Source organism: Heterodontus francisci, chromosome 33, assembly GCF_036365525.1.
Source record: "Heterodontus francisci isolate sHetFra1 chromosome 33, sHetFra1.hap1, whole genome shotgun sequence".
Taxonomy (NCBI): Eukaryota; Metazoa; Chordata; class Chondrichthyes; order Heterodontiformes; family Heterodontidae; genus Heterodontus; species Heterodontus francisci.
Genome location: NC_090403.1, coordinates 36,626,635 through 36,639,740, shown reverse-complemented (window position 1 = coordinate 36,639,740; position 13,106 = coordinate 36,626,635).

Below are 13,106 nucleotides of genomic sequence, written 5' to 3'. Positions count from 1 at the left end.
ATTTGCTGTTGACAAAAAAATTGGCCATGTAGTTAATAGTGAAGAGGATAGTTTGAGACTCCAGAATGATATCAATGGTTTGGTTGAGTGGGTGGGAAAGTGGCAAATGGAATTCAATGTGGCAAAGTGTGAGGTAATGCATTTGGGGAGGGCAAATAAAGTGAGGGAATACACAATAAACAAGAGGATATTGAGAGGGGTAGAAGAAGTGAGAAACCTTGCAGTGCATGTCCATAGGTCCCTGAAGGTGGCAGGACAGGTGGATAGAGTGGTGAAAAAGGCATATGGATTGCATTTCTTTATTGGCTGAGGTACAGAATACAAAAGCAGCGATGTAAAGCTGGAACTGTATAAAACGCTAGTTAGGCCACAGCTGGAGTATTGCATACAGTTCTGGTCACTACATTACAGGAAGGACATAATTGCTCTGGAGAGAGTACAGAAGAGATTTACAAGAATGTTTCCAGGGCTTGAAAGTTGCAGCTATGAGAAAAGATTGGATAGGCTAGGGTTGTTTTCCCTGGAACTGAGGAGGCTGAGGGGAGACTTAATTAAGGTGTTCAAAATTATGAGGGGCCTAGATAGAGTGGGCAGGAAGGACCTGTTTCCGCTGGCGGGGAGGTCAGTTACCAGGGGACACAGATTTAAGGTGATTGGTAGAAGGATTAGAGGGGACTTGAGGAAAAACATTTTCACCCAGAGGGTGGTGGGTGTCTGGAATTCACTGCCAGGAATGCTGGTAGAGGCAGAGACCCTCAATTCTTTTAAAAGGTACCTGGACATGTATCTGAAGTGCTGTAACCGGTAAGGCTATGGACCAGGTGCTGGAAGGTGGGATTAGATTGGGTGGCTAGTTTTTTCGGCAGGCATGGCCAAGATGGACTGAACGGCCATCTATGGTTTTATGATCTTACTTTCTTTGAAGTTGTTATTCTTCATATAGGAGTTCAGGCATTGAATGTAGCATCTGATTAACATTAGAGCAAAGGTAGAAAATTAAGTACACGAGTTGCAGATTAGATAAACCTTCTGAGTCCACCTCTGCATCTGATTGTCTTGCCCATTCTTCCTGTGTGAGTATAAACATGAGTGTCAGACAGTTGATGAGCTATGGGGAGGGCGTGGGAAGGGTTGTGGTCATAGCTGAACTCAAATCTTTCCTCACCTGATGCCCATTAATGTGTACTGTCCAATAGGAAAGGCCACTGATTGCAGGACCCCCGATTGCTTTCCACCAGTGAAAAAGACCAATTAAAAAAAATAGGATATCAAGTCATTCTAGAAAAGTTTGTCAACTTACTAAAGATAAGTTTAAGAGCATTGCAGGCAAAGACTACAGTTGGATCTCTATTAGCCTATCTTGGCTAGCAAATGACCTGCAAGAAGGAAATAGATACAAAGGGGTGAAGGGAGGCAGTAAATTAGGTAAAGTAAAATCGGGAGACTTCAGACAATTTCACAGCATTAAATCCCAATGGTTTCTTATGTAGTACCTTAAAAATATTTTTAAGCAGCAGAGAACAGATTAGTATACAGTAAAGTCCTACGAGGGTTGAGACAGTTCTGTGTAATTATAAACACTTCAGAATTCTATGCTATGAGCCATGCAGTATTTACAGTACTTCATTTAAAAACATTACTACAATGAGCTCTATTTCACTGACTAACCATTTTAAAGTGGGATAGGGAACATGAGTAAATATTTAATCTAAAACAAAGGCTTTCTTTGTGCTTATTGGTTTAACGAAGAGGTGCGAGAATCCATATCCATGGTAAGACCAAACAGATTGTAAAATCATTATTGAATAGTGATTAACATTTAGTTTCAAGAGTAAATAATTGCTATGTAAAAGCTAAAGGAGTGTTTGACTAGTCAATAGCGACAGTTGAAACATTATTACATGGATTCCATGGGGAGTTCCTACCATAGATACCTGAAGACTAAGTAGGTTACATTTGGCATTTATGTAGCACCTGAACCAGTGTATTGGTCGAGTCTGAAACAAATATGGCAAAACAAACAACCTCAGAGCTCCCTGAAAGTTCTTTGGGAAAACTACACCACCTTGTGTGGTACTGAGCCATATAGGCCTTGTGTGCACTTAACGTAGGGTGTGCACTTAGGGGTAGGTGGTGGTGTAGTGGTAATATCACTAGACTAGTAATCCAGAGCCTAGGCTAATGATCTGGGGGCATGGGTTCAAATCCCACCACAGTAGATGGTGAAAATTGAATTCAATTAATCAAAAAAAAAAATCTGGAATTAAAAGCTGGTGACCATGAAACCATTATTGATTGTTGTAAAACCCCATAGGGAAGGAAAATGCCATCCTTACCTGGTCTGGCCTATATGTGACTTCAGACCCACAGCAATGTGGAGAACTCTTAAAATGCGCTCTGAAATTGCCTAGCCAGTCACTCAGTTCAAGGGGCAATTAAGGATGGGCAATAAATGCTGGCCTCGCCAGCACTGCCTACATCCCACTCAAAACAAATTTTTTAAAAAGCTGGTTCATTTTTGCTGGAAGAGGTGCTTCCAACTAAAGTCATAATTCGTATCTCGTGACTTGTGTGGGAAAGTGCCTGTGTGGATGTTGAGGTGAGGATGAGATCAAACGCAACTGCAGTGTGTCCACAGTAAAATAACTTGACTATATTCACTTTCTAGACTTGCATGTCAAGGGTAGGTAAACATGGATGAGATGGTGTGAGGCTACTGATACTCATAGAACTTTTTTTTTAATTCATTCATGGGATGTGGACATTGCTGGTTAGGCCAGCATTTATTACCGAAGCCTAAGGCAGCACCAATAGGAGAAACAAAGGAAGCAGGGTAAGGAATAAAACAAGTTATATTTTTTTCAGCAAAAGCAAAATATTGCAGATGCTGGAAATCAAATAAAAATAGGAAATGCTAGAAACACTCAGCAGATCAGGTGGCATTTTGTGGAGAGAGAAACAGAGTAAATGTTTCAGGTGCATGACCTTTCATGAGCACAGATCAACACCATCCACCACCTTCAATGTTCACTCCCTCCGCTACCGATGCACAGTGCCAGCAGTGTGTACCATATACAAGTGTGCAATGTACCAAGGCTCCTTTGACAGCACCTTCCAAACCCGCGGCCTCTACCAACTAGAAGGACAAGGGCAGCAGGTGCATGGGAAAACCATGCACGTTCCCCTCCAAGCCACACACCATCCTGACTTGGAACTATGTCACTGTTCCTTCATTAATTGCTGGCCTAGCCAGTGACACCCACATCCCTTGAAAGAATTTTTAAAAATGATGTTTGTAGAGCTTAAGCATGATCACAGAATGTGATGTCACGAGTCTGTGTTTGTGTAGATACCCTCGTAAGAAGACCCCTGTAAATAAAGTCCTGCTACTTTGGTCCAGAGTCTATTTTCCCCATTCAATAGTAATAGCACACTGACAAGATAGTACATGATGGCAGTGGTAAAAATGACTTTTCCAGCATAAGAAAGCAGAAGGCTTCAAAGAAACATAGAAAAATTGATACAATTACCAGAAAGCTTCAAGTGAGTGACAAGTCCAACCAGGCCGAAGCGTGGCTGAGATGACTTCGAAGATTTGACATGTACCATGCTGCATCAGGTTTAACAGCATGAACATGCTTTCCACCATGGGAGACAGTGCGGATGACATTCCGACTACCTGGGGATCGACGAAATAGAGCTCCATATGGTGAGGTAATTAAAGCATTAGAAGGATACTTTCAGAGCAGGAAAAGTGTAATTGTGGAGAGAGCTAAGTTCAACAGGCGCACCCAGAAAGTTGGTGAAAGTGTCGATTCATTTATTAATGATCTGTATAAAGTAGCAGAGGATTGTGACTACAAGAGTCTGCGAGAGGAACTGATTCAGGACAGAATAGCAGTCGGGGTTACAGATGAAGTGCTGTCAGACCATCTTCAGTTGAGAGAAGATTTGCTTTGAAAAAATCAATTTTATTGAACAGGCAGGCAGAAGTACAGAAGAGTAAACGACTACTCGTGCAGTGGGTATCGGGGAGACTCGCCTTGAAAATTCTGGAATCAGTCAGGTCCATTCAAAAGGCTGAGATAAATGACGCCAAAAAGCCTGTTAGGCAGGAAAGACACCTACAAGCAGCAACATGGAATTGGAATAGGTGTGGCTGGGAGTGGTACTGGCGGGGAAATTGCCCAGCTCGGGAAGGTGAATGTTTCTAGTGCAAAAGAAAGGGGCACTTTCAGCAGGTCTGTCGCTGCAGAAAACAAACACAGCAGATGGGTAAAAAGATAGAGGAAATAAAGGAGGGTCAAACAATGAATACTCCCTTCCTAGAAGTACAGGGGAAAAAACGAAGATTGCTGGAAAGCAGAAATTTTACTGGGAGAAAATAAAATCACATTCAAATTAGATACAGGAGCAGTGGTTTCTGTCCTGTCTGATCAAACACCTTGGCTGAGGAAAGAAAGGCTTATAAAAACCAACAAAAAATTATACGGACCAGGAGGGATTCATTTGAAGGTTGTGGGAGAAATACAGACAACCTTACACACAGAAACAACACGATCGCAGAAACCCAAAATATTATTAGGAACCAAGCCTGTTCACTCCTTAGTTATAAAGCATGCCTAGCCATACGCAGGGTGGATGCAGATAGTCCCGGAAAACTCTTCATTGGTGGTCTGAATACTGAAACAAATGAAAAGACACTTGAAGCAGCGTTTGGCAAATATGGAAGAATAGTAGAAGTTCTGCTGATGAAAGATCGTGAAACAAATAAGTCGAGGGAGTTTGCTTTCATTACTTTCAAAAGTCCAGAAGATGTGAGGGATGCAGCCTGGGATATGAATGGGAAACCTTTGTATGAAAGATCCATTGAAGTACAGCAAGCTATCAGACCAGCAATTGAAAATAGTAGACATCGACCACCTCCACCATGCCTTGGTCCTCAGAGGAGGATTCGAGGAGGAATGAAAGGTTCCCCCTAAAACGGTGGGCACGATGAGTGGTTTCAGGAGAAGGAACAGTGCTACCTTAAGAGGAAGGTACCGCCACCTAAAAAGGCCCCTTCCTTCGAGGGCAATGTGAAATGGAGGAATGGGTGGAAAAGGAAGTGGCTCAAGAGGACCTCCCTCAAGTGAAAGGGACAGTTATGGTGCGCCTTCATCGCGCAAAGAGATGATACCATCTGAATAAAGAATTGATAAAAGATCAAGAGAACCAGCTACCAGGAGAGGGCTGATGAACCGGTGACACAACCAACAACAGATAACCCAGACAACAGTGAAGACAGAGAACGAGTCATCCGATAGTTCCACTCACACGCAGGAAAGTGAGGAAGAACTGGAAGACTCAACTCTCCGAACAAGTGAAAGAAGAACATGCTATGGCAGTCATGAGAACCCCACACCATTACAGACCTAATAAATGAAGTCAGAAACTGGGGGGGTGGGGGAGTGGTGGCGGTGATGTAGTATAATGTACATAAGCTGTTGCTGGGTAGATTATGTATATAGACCTTACGCATAGCAGGATGTGTTGCCACAAGTTTGTACCTCTTTAATCTCTTCAATTTTTTTTTTGTTGTGCAGTGACCAAAATTGAACACAATACTCCAAAAATAATCTAAGCTGTATATCGCAAAGAGCCATCAGATCCTCTGGAAACATATACTCTACTATTCTGGCTGTAGTATTCTATTTTCTCTTTAATTACTTTATTACATAGACATTTAAAGTCATGGGTTTACCATCACTACCAGCCTCCCTCCGTCAACTCAGCCTGATCCATTGTACAGTTATGCAATTTTTTTTCAACTAATGAGCAATACTTATACTTAGCACGGTTAAATTTAATTTGCATTGCCAAACTAAATCTTTCCCTAAATCTTCAACTGCACTTTCCATCCCTATTTTAGTGTCATATGCAAATTTCACAACCTTATATGGTTCATTCATGTTGATTAGAAAGAACTTGCATTCCATCTTTTCTGTCCTCAGGCTACCCCAAAACTCTTCACAGCCAATTAATTAATTTGGAAGTGTAGTCACTGCTGTAATGTAGGTAATGCAGCAGCCAATTTGCACAGAGCAAGGTCCCACAAGTTACAGAGAGATAAATGACAATCTGTCTTGGTGATATTGGTTCAGGGATAAAGATTGGCCAGGACACTCGAACTCTCATCCCCTCAGCAGCAGGGGTGAGAGAGGCCAAAGCCCAAAAGGTCTGAAAATTAGTGGTTGAAGAGAAAAAAAATCTGAATTTTTTTGACAATGAATCATGTAATTATAGCACTGTTAATGATCTGTAATGAATGCAAATGCTTCGAGGCCACTTCAAATGTGCAGAAATGTTATTTTACCCTTTGTTTACCTTCGATTGCCATCAAGATGGTGGACCAATGCATTTCTATAAAATCACCAAAGTGATCTCAGCATTCCAACATTTCAGCATTTAATACAGATAGTACATCATAAAATTTACTTCATCCTTCATAATTATAACACCAGAACTGTCACTTCCGACTTTTTTTTTAGAAGCCTGCTGGAAAACCACAAAGCTGTCCTGAAGGTTGGAAGCAGCAGTTCCAATTCGCAGCAACAGTCAGTGAAACTGACTGATGCAATTTTGTTTTAAAGCCGGTCTTTTGGATCTGAAGGTCAGAAACTGTCGGGGTATCCAACCTTTTCACGCGAGGGGCCACATTACAATTTTTGTCCTATGCAGGGGGCCGGTGTGCAAATTTTGGAAAGATAAAGGCATTAGAAATTTATTTTACTATTAAGCAAAATAACAAAAAAAAGTTGCATTTTTGTGAACAAGCTTTAAATGAGAAGACTAATTTATTAACTTACTTTCTTGTCACTATGTTGAACACTGATGTAGAGAGATACTTGACATTACTTGTGCAAGCAAAAACAGTCAATGGGCTGGATTTTGTAGTCCCGCCGCCAGGAGTGGTGGTGGGCGCCGAAAATGGCAGCTGCCCTGCATGGGACCCATGCTGCCACTATTCTGTGGTGGGTGGCCACTTTACATATTCATGACTGCCCTCCCCCAATCATGTTGTGGGGGAGGCATTAGCAACGCTGTTCACAGTGCTGCAGAAGCAAGTGCTGGTGCCATTTTTAAAAGGCTGCCAGCCCTGCAGGCACTTCAACAAAGTGCAGAGATCACCTCTTCCCAACCCCCCCTACCCATCAGAGTGCAGAGTTCACCCCTTACAAACATACGAATTAGGAACAGAAGTCGGCCATTCGGGCCCTTGAGCCTGCTCCACCATTGAATAAGATCATGGCTGATCTGTCTGTGTCTCAAATTCCAAACTCCCATCTACCCCCAATAACCTTTGATTCCCTTTCCTAACAAGAATCTATCTACCTCTGCCTTAAAAATATTCACTGACCCTGCCTCCACCACCTTCTGAGGCAGACAATTCCAAAGTTGCTCGACCCTCAGAGAAAAGATTTCTCTCATCTCTGTCCTAAAATGGCAACCGCTAATTTTAAAATAATGCCCCCTAGTTCTGGATTCACCCACAAGAGGAAACATCCTTTCCACATCCACTTTGTAATCACTGTTCAGAATCGTATACACTTCAAGTCTCCCCTCACTCTTCTAAACTCCAGTGAAAATAAGCCCAGTCTTTCCAACCTTTCCTCATAAGACAACCTGCTCATTCCAGACATCATGTTAGTAAACCTCCTCTGAACAGCCTCCAAAGCATTTACATCCTTCCTTAAATAAGGAGACCAAAACTGCACACAGTATTTGAGATGTGGTCTCACCAATGCCCTGTATAACTGAAGCATCACATTCTTACTTTTATTTTCAATTCCTCTCGTAATAAAGGATAGCATTCCATTAGCCATCTTTATGACTTGCTACCTACCTGCATACTAACTTTTTGTGGCTCATGCACTCGAACACCTAGATCCCTCTGCACCCCGGAATTCTGCAGTCGTTCTCTGTTTAAGTAATACTCTGTTTTTTTTATTCTTCCTGCCAAAGTGAACAACTTCACATTTTCCCACATTATACTCCATCTGCCAGATTTTTGCCCACTCACTCAACCTATCTATATCGGTCTGCAATCTCCTTACAACATACTTTTCAACCTATCTTTGTATCATCTGCAAATTTAGCTGCCAAGCCATCACTCCCCTCATCTAAGTCATTGATATAAATTGTAAAAGGTTGAGGCCCCAGCACAGACCCCTGCAGGACTCCACTCGTCACATCCTACCAATCAGTAAAGGACCCATGCGTACTCTGTTTTCTGCCAGCCAGCCAATCTTCTACCCATGCTAATATGTTGCCCCTACACCATGAGCTCCTACTTTGCGCAATAACCTTTTATGTGGAACCTTGTCAAATGCCTTCTAGAAATCCAAGTACAGTATGTCAACAGGCTCCCCTTTATCCACAGCACATTAGTCCTTCGAAGAACGCCAATAGATTGGTTAAACATGATTTCCCTTTCACAAAACCATACTGACTATTCCCAATTACCTTTTCTAAGTGCCCAGCTATAGCCTCCTTAATGATTGATTCTAACACCTTCCCCACGACAGATGTCAAGCTATTTTCTGCCTCCCCCCTTCTTGAATAGAGGGGTTATATTTGCTACTTTCCAGACTGATGGAACCTTTCCAGAATCCAGCGAATTTTGAAAAAGTTAACATTAACGTATCTACTACCTCATTAGCCACCTCTTTTAAGACCCTAGGATGAAGCCCATCAGGACCCAGAGACTTGACAGTCCGCAGCTCCATCAGTTTGCTCAGTACTGTTTTCCTGGCAATTGTAATTTCACCATGTTCCTCTTTTCCTTCCACCTCCTGATTTACGGCTATTACTGGAATTTTTTTTGTATCCTCTATAGTGAAGACAGAAGCAAAATATTTGTTCATTTCATCACCATTTCCTTATTATCTATTAACTCCCCATTCTCACTCTCCAGAGGGCCAACACTCACTGAGTATTCTGAAATATCCCCTTAAATGTCTGCCACTGCTTCTTTATTGATCTGTCTCCTAGCCTAGTAACCCAGTTCACTTCAGCTAGCTTAGCTTTCATGCCCACATAGTTGCCCTTATTTAAGTTTAAAATACTAGTCTTAGACCCACTCTTCTCTCTTTCAAACTGGATGTAAATTTCAATCATATTGTGGTCGCTGCTTCCCAGAAGTGCCTTTACTCTGAGGTCATTAATTAATCCTGTCACATTACACAAAACCAAGTCTAACATAACCTGCCCTCTGGTTGGTTCCAGAACATGCTGCTTGAATAAACTATCTTGAAAGCATTCTATGAACTCATCATCCAGGCTATTAATGCCAATCTGATTTTTCCGCTTTATATGTAAATTAAAATCACCCATGATTATTACCATCCCTTTATCACAAGCACCCAATATTTCTTCTTGTATACTTCGTCCTACATTGTGATTACTGTTAGGGGGCCTGTAGGCAACTCTCACTAGTGACTTCTTTCCCCTAGTATTCTTCATTGCCACCCAAACAAATTCGACATTCTGATCTCCTGAACCAAGGTCATCTCTAACTATTGCACCAATACCATCCTTGATTAACAGTCCTACCCCTCCTCCTTTATTCTTCTTGAACGTCATACACCCCTCAATATTCAGGACCCAAACCTTGTCATCCTGCAGCCACGTCTCCATAATGGCTATCAGATCATATTTATAACTTCAATGTGCGCTATCAGTTCATCTACTTTGTTATAAATGCTACCTTCCCATCAGAGTGCAGAGGTCACCCCTTCCCCACCTCAGAGGTGCCAGCTTTCCCTGGACAGGAAAGTGAAGGCACGAGAACTGCTCATCGCGCTGAGGATCGGGAACTGAAGGTAAGATTCCCGCAGTGTAGATTTTAATTCATGCAAATGTGTAATTTAAATATGCTAATTCGGGTCCCATCGCAGATCAGTGGAGGAGTCGCCATGGAGCTTCCCCGCCGTTGGGGAGTTCGGATCTGACAATCTCAGGTTTGATGGTGGCCGCTGCGATTTTCCAGCCATGCTCCCCCGCCATGGAATCCGATGTTGGGCTAGAAACTAAATCCAGCCCATTTAAATATGTCAGTGGGGCTGGCTGCTCTTTAAAAATGGCACCACGCCAGCGCACAGACAGCTGGCGTCAGATAGCCCACCCCCTCCTTGAGATTAGGGGGGCCGGGCCACCCTAGCTATTTAAATGAGATGCCACGCAGGAGATGGCAGCGGCTCTTCGCCGTAAGTCACACTATTTTTTGAGCTCACCACCGGGAACAACTGCAGGATCTTAAAATCCAGCCCTGTGTCTCTCTCTTTCTTTGCGTCAGTCTCTCTCTCTCTTTCTCCCCCCCAGTCTCTCTCTCTCTTTGCCCCCCCCCTAGCCAGTCTCTCTCCCTTCCCCACACCACCAGCCCCCCTGCCCCGCCCCCAGCCAGTGTCTCTCTCCCTCTCTCTCTTCCCCCCACCCCTAGTCTGTCTCACTCGCACCACCAGTCAGGCTCAATCTCTCCACCCTCAGTCTCACGCACTTTTCCTCCCCCACCACCCCCCCCTCCCCCCAAGACTCAGTCTCACTTTCCAGCTGCCCCCAGTATCAGCCTCACTCTTCCCCCCACCCCTCCCCCCAGTCTCACTCTTCCCCCCCAACCCCTGACCCCAGGCTCAATCTCTCCCCTCCTAGTCTCACTCTCACACACACCCCCAGTCTGTCTCACTCATGCACACCACCCCCCCCACCCCCAGTCTGTCTCTCTCACATCCCCCCCCTAGTCTGTCTCACTCTCTCACATCCCCCCCCCCCCAGTCTGTCTCACTCTCTCACATCCCCCCCCCCCAGTCTGTCTCACTCTCACACATCCCCCCCCCCCAGTCTGTCTCACTCTCACACATCCCCCCCCCCAGTCTGTCTCACTCTCACACATCCCCCCCCCCCCCAGTCTGTCTCACTCTCTCACATCCACCCCCCCCAGTCTGTCTCACTCTCTCACATCCCCCCCCAGTCTGTCTCACTCTCTCACATCCCCCCCCCAGTCTCTCACTCTCTCACATCCCCCCCCCCAGTCTGTCTCACTCTCTCACATCCCCCCCCTCCAGTCTGTCTCACTCTCTCACATCCCCCCCCTCCAGTCTGTCTCACTCTCTCACACATCCCCCCCCCCAGTCTGTCTCACTCTCTCACACATCCCCCCCCCCCAGTCTGTCTCACTCTCTCACATCCCCCCCCCCAGTCTGTCTCACTCTCTCACATCCCCCCCCAGTCTGTCTCTCTCTCACATCCCCCCCCAGTCTCTCTCACATGCCCCCCCAGTCTGTCTCACTCTCTCACATCCCCCCCCAGTCTGTCTCTCTCTCACATCCCCCCCACAGTCTGTCTCTCTCTCACATCCCCCCCACAGTCTGTCTCACTCTCTCACATCCCCCCCCCAGTCTGTCTCACTCTCTCACATCCCCCCCCAGTCTGTCTCTCTCTCACATCCCCCCCACAGTCTGTCTCTCTCTCACATCCCCCCCACAGTCTGTCTCACTCTCTCACATCCCCCCCCCAGTCTGTCTCACTCTCTCACATCCCCCCCCCAGTCTGTCTCACTCTCTCACATCCCCCCCCCAGTCTGTCTCACTCTCTCACATCCCCCCCCCCCAGTCTGTCTCACTCTCTCACATCCCCCCCCCCCCCAGTCTGTCTCACTCTCTCACATCCCCCCCCAGTCTGTCTCTCTCTCTCACATCCCCCCCAGTCTGTCTCTCTCTCACATCCCCCCCCAGTCTCTCTCACATGCCCCCCCAGTCTCTCTCACATGCCCCCCCAGTCTCTCTCACTCTCTCACATCCCCCCCCCAGTCTGTCTCTCTCTCACATCCCCCCCCAGTCTCTCTCACATGCCCCCCCAGTCTCTCTCACATGCCCCCCCAGTCTGTCTCACTCTCTCACATCCCCCCCAGTCTGTCTCTCTCTCTCACATCCCCCCCCAGTCTCTCTCACATGCCCCCCCCAGTCTCTCTCACATGCCCCCCCAGTCTCTCTCACATGCCCCCCCAGTCTGTCTCTCTCTCACATGCCCCCCCAGTCTGTCTCTCTCTCACATCCCCCCCCAGTCTGTCTCTCTCTCACATCCCCCCCACAGTCTGTCTCACTCTCTCACATCCCCCCCCTCCAGTCTGTCTCACTCTCTCACATCCCCCCCCTCCAGTCTGTCTCACTCTCTCACATCCCCCCCACAGTCTGTCTCACTCTCTCACATCCCCCCCACAGTCTGTCTCACTCTCTCACATCCCCCCCACAGTCTGTCTCTCTCTCACATCCCCCCCCCCAGTCTGTCTCTCTCTCACATCCCCCCCCCAGTCTGTCTCTCTCTCACCCCCCCCCCACAGTCTGTCTCTCTCTCACATCCCCCCCACAGTCTGTCTCTCTCTCACATCCCCCCCACAGTCTGTCTCTCTCTCACATCCCCCCCCACAGTCTGTCTCTCTCTCACATCCCCCCCCACAGTCTGTCTCTCTCTCACATCCCCCCCACAGTCTGTCTCTCTCTCACATCCCCCCCCCCAGTCTGTCTCTCTCTCACATCCCCCCCCCAGTCTGTCTCTCTCTCACCCCCCCCACCCCCCAGTCTGTCTCTTTCTCACCCCCCCCCTCCAGTCTGTCTCTTTCTCACCCCCCCCCCTCCAGTCTGTCTCTCACATCTCCCCCCCCCAGTCTGTCTCTCTCTCACATCCCCCCCCCAGTCTGTCTCTCTCGCACATCCCCCCCCCCAGTCTGTCTCTCTCTCACCCCCCCCTCCAGTCTGTCTCTCACATCTCCCCCCCCCAGTCTGTCTCACTCTCTCACACACACCCCCAGTCTGTCTCACCTCTGTTGCACTTCATCTACGATACATGAACAGTAATAGCTTTAAACACGAGCAAGGACCACACTTTAAAGCATTAATGCTCCTTTTCACTTGTCAAAATGGAATTCAGTAATAAAGGGATCCTATATTCTCTACATTAACAACCATCCTTTTCATTTGGATAATAGTCAAGAATCTGAATTTTATTGTACTGATAAAAAGTCTGAGACATCCTCACTCACTAGCATTCTTATGCAATTGGCTAATCTGTAG